This window comes from Centruroides sculpturatus, unplaced genomic scaffold (assembly GCF_000671375.1).
Source record: "Centruroides sculpturatus isolate CEXI.00-Female unplaced genomic scaffold, Cexi_2.0 scaffold354, whole genome shotgun sequence".
In the NCBI taxonomy this organism is placed as follows: domain Eukaryota; kingdom Metazoa; phylum Arthropoda; class Arachnida; order Scorpiones; family Buthidae; genus Centruroides; species Centruroides sculpturatus.
Window position 1 is genome coordinate 8,400 of NW_019384699.1, and position 4,491 is coordinate 12,890.

At 31.3% G+C, this 4,491-nt stretch overlaps 1 protein-coding gene across 2 annotated transcripts in view; it reads left to right on the forward strand.

Annotated features, from left to right (window-relative positions):
- LOC111627500 (protein KRTCAP2 homolog) overlaps nucleotides 1-4,491 on the forward strand; it is a 19,735-nt gene that overhangs the window by 5,978 nt on the left and 9,266 nt on the right. The gene's annotated exons all lie outside the window — the stretch shown is intronic.

The window sequence follows — 4,491 nt, forward strand, 5'->3', positions numbered from 1 at the left end:
CCATTTGTAATATTTATGGTGTGTTTTTTTTTTTTTTTTTTTGCTCATTTGGAATGCTGATCTGCAGGTTACTAAACATTTAGTTTGACTGCATAAAATCCTGCTAAGAAATCAATTAACCAAATATTAAAAATTATAAATGTATGTATGTATATATTATTTTAAGAAATTGCAAATATATCTGTCTTCAATCTTGATAAACATGTGTAAAATGCATTCACAAATGCTGACTTCCTATAAATTAAATCTGCTGATTTAAATTTCTGTTTTTTCAATAAATAACAAGCCTATGAGTGCAGCACTAAGCAGAAAATTTGCATGTGACTATATGATATGCACCAAAGTGACACCCCATATAAAGCGAACATCCATAGCCTCAGTCATTTGTTTGAGTGATTTTGTTGAACAATGTGGAGTAATCAGGTTCCTTGTTACAGAAGGTTGCAGACCCAATGCAATTCATCGGCAAATGCATCAGGTGTATGGTCTATACACCATAAGCCTTGCCCAGGTGGAGGTGTGGGCCAAAAGATTTCAGGAAGGACATTCAAGTATGAAGGACAAGCAACAATTGGGACCTCAGCATGTAGCCACACCACAGAATGTGCAAATGGTGGAAGGATCTGCTATAGCAGTTTAGTTGGGAGGTTCTTGAACACCCTCCCTATAGTCCCGACCTGTTACCCTGAAACTTCCATGTTTTTGGGGCACTTAAAGGCAGACAATTTTCCTCAGACACTGAAGTGCAAGATGTTGTCCGACATTGGCTCTGCCAGTGTCCTGCTACCTTCTTTGAACAGGGCATAACTTGGCTGATGTCACAAGGGATAAGTGCCTTAACAATCAGGGCAATTATTGTTGAAATAAATCATTTCTATTTCATGCTGTTATGTTTGGCTAGTTATTTATTGAACACCCCTTATATATCATTTTATAAATCTGGATATTGAATCAAGATGTTGAAAATGCAGATATTCTATCTGCATTTTCAACATCTTGATTCAATATCCAAAATCAAGAAAAATTAGAGGAGAATATTAAATTAAGATAAATAAATTTCATTACAAATGTACTGTATATCTGGCAGCCAACCATTTCACCTCTTTTCACCTTAAAGATAATGAATAGGGTGGAAAGATCTTTCTTGAAAATGAAGTTGTTAGTTCATATAAGAAATTACTTTACATGTATATTGTTTCATTTTATGTGAAGTCATACATATTTGCAAAAATAATTAAGTAACAGTAATTAGTCAAACAATAAAATTATATTTTAAAAAGTTATAAGAAAATACTAAAAGAATAAGATTAATAACCAAGTTTCCCATTTATATTTATTAGTTAAACTCCAAGCACATTTTCATGAATCATATAATAAAAGTTAAAATAATAGACTCATTATCATAACTTTACTGTTGGCTTTAGTTCTTGATATATTTTTCCTTTTTTTTTCAGAAAATGATAAACTGGTGTGTGTATATATACATTTGACACTAGAGTGAGGCATTTGACACCTAATACCTCACTCTAGTGCCAAATTCATTTCTAATTTATAATCATTATATCCAAATTTAGTCCAATCATTTATCATAGTTGTGGTGTGGGTGTGTATTAGGATGATATTATCTAGTGCAGTGATTCTCAACTTTTTTTGTCACGGTATACTTTTAATAATTTAAAAATTTGGCGGCACACATGGTTACTTTGGTAAGTACCACGGGAAAACCAGTGACGTCATGACAATGATTTTTAAACAACAGTTGGTTATTTAGGTCACATTTTCTAAATGCCTTGTAACTACAGGCATTTACCAGTAATACCAATTACAATTTCCAAATGCGCCCTAGAAAGGTTGAACCGATTGAACTTGTCTGACGTCGCTTATGTATGAGTATTCGCAGTGGCGGCACTTCAAAAATTTTGCAGCACATTGGTTGAGAATCACTGATCTAGTGAACTATTTCTATCAATATATGCAAATCATATTAATCCAAGCAGAATAAAGAGTGATGGCAGCTACAAGAAAAGAAGTTGGCTTACTTGATTTTTTTTTTCCTTCTTGATGCTGATGAAAAAATGCTGTTCTGATAAATTTTAGAGATGCATTGTTTCTTCTCTTTTGACAGAAGTACCCAATATTAATTTTAGTTGCATTTTAAGCTTCATGATCTTATTAAAAATTCTATTCTGTATCTTTGCTTATTCACAACAAAAATACATGAACACAACAAAAACAATTAAATAATTTTCTTGTTTATTTCTTAAATGTGTTCTAAATTGTCATTTTAAGCTATTGTTTTCTTACAGATATGTAATATCTGAAGAAACATTTTTCAAAAACAGACAAAAATAGTTAAGTCATTCATTATTATTTGAAATATCATTAAACATTATATTATTTTAAAAAATTAACTTGATGCAGCATTTCATTAAAAATGTTAAAATAAGTTTGTATCTAGAGCAATAAATATTTAATACGATTTATAGATATTTTTCCTATATTCTTGTTAAGTTTGGATAGCTAGCTATTAGCACAAGATATACTAATAATGTATAATACATTATTTTAATAATGTTAGGGAAGCCATCTTTATCCTTTAAGATTTTATTCAATATGTTTTTTTTGAAGTGCCAGGGAACATATCATAAACATTAGATTGTCTTGAGTTTCAAATCATAACAACATATGCTATACTATTAAAGATAACATATATATTATAAGAATAACCAATGGTAATTTGAATATATATTGAATACAAAAAATTTGTCTTCACAATCCATCATTACACACTGCCAGTGACAAACCAATAAACACAGTCTTATGGATGACCTTTTATTTGAGGATATTCCTCGGTGAATAATGTAAATTGTTTTAGAAAGTCTTCTATTAATGATACTATAAATTAAAACAAATAGTTCATTTTAATGAACTATTTGTTTTAATTCTGCAAGTGAAGATTGTATGTTTATTGGTTTGTTGCTGGTGTTGTGTAACAACAGATGTGAAGACAAATTTTTTTGTATTCTTCAATATATTTTTAATACATACAATTTATCTTTTGTTAATGCAAATGTTAAACAAAAGTGAAAAAATTGTTATATAAGAAAAGTTTTCATTAATTTATTTAAAATTAAGGCAATGTGCTCTTAATTTTTTATACATAAATTTGCCTGTAAAAAACTTTAAAATATAATGCTATCAACTAACAGATGGAACGTTTTTATTAATGTTATATAAATATATTATTTTTTAATAAGGCAGACAATTTTCCTCAGACACTGAAGTGCAAGATGTTGTCCGACATTGGCTCTGCCAGTGTCCTGCTACCTTCTTTGAACAGGGCATAACTTGGCTGATGTCACAAGGGATAAGTGCCTTAACAATCAGGGCAATTATTGTTGAAATAAATCATTTCTATTTCATGCTGTTATGTTTGGCTAGTTATTTATTGAACACCCCTTATATATCATTTTATAAATCTGGATATTGAATCAAGATGTTGAAAATGCAGATATTCTATCTGCATTTTCAACATCTTGATTCAATATCCAGATTTATAAAATGATATATAAGGGGTGTTCAATAAATAACTAGCCAAACATAACAGCATGAAATAGAAATGATTTATTTCAACAATAATTGCCCTGATTGTTAAGGCACTTATCCCTTGTGACATCAGCCAAGTTATGCCCTGTTCAAAGAAGGTAGCAGGACACTGGCAGAGCCAATGTCGGACAACATCTTGCACTTCAGTGTCTGAGGAAAATTGTCTGCCTTTAAGTGCCCCAAAAACATGGAAGTTTCAGGGTAACAGGTCGGGACTATAGGGAGGGTGTTCAAGAACCTCCCAACTAAACTGCTATAGCAGATCCTTCCACCATTTGCACATTCTGTGGTGTGGCTACATGCTGAGGTCCCAATTGTTGCTTGTCCTTCATACTTGAATGTCCTTCCTGAAATCTTTTGGCCCACACCTCCACCTGGGCAAGGCTTATGGTGTATAGACCATACACCTGATGCATTTGCCAATGAATTGCATTGGGTCTGCAACCTTCTGTAACAAGGAACCTGATTACTCCACATTGTTCAACAAAATCACTCAAACAAATGACTGAGGCTATGGATGTTCGCTTTATATGGGGTGTCACTTTGGTGCATATCATATAGTCACATGCAAATTTTCTGCTTAGTGCTGCACTCATAGGCTTGTTATTTATTGAAAAAACAGAAATTTAAATCAGCAGATTTAATTTATAGGAAGTCAGCATTTGTGAATGCATTTTACACATGTTTATCAAGATTGAAGACAGATATATTTGCAATTTCTTAAAATAATATATACATACATACATTTATAATTTTTAATATTTGGTTAATTGATTTCTTAGCAGGATTTTATGCAGTCAAACTAAATGTTTAGTAACCTGCAGATCAGCATTCCAAATGAGCAAAAAAAAAAAAAAAAAAACACACCATAAATATTACAAATGG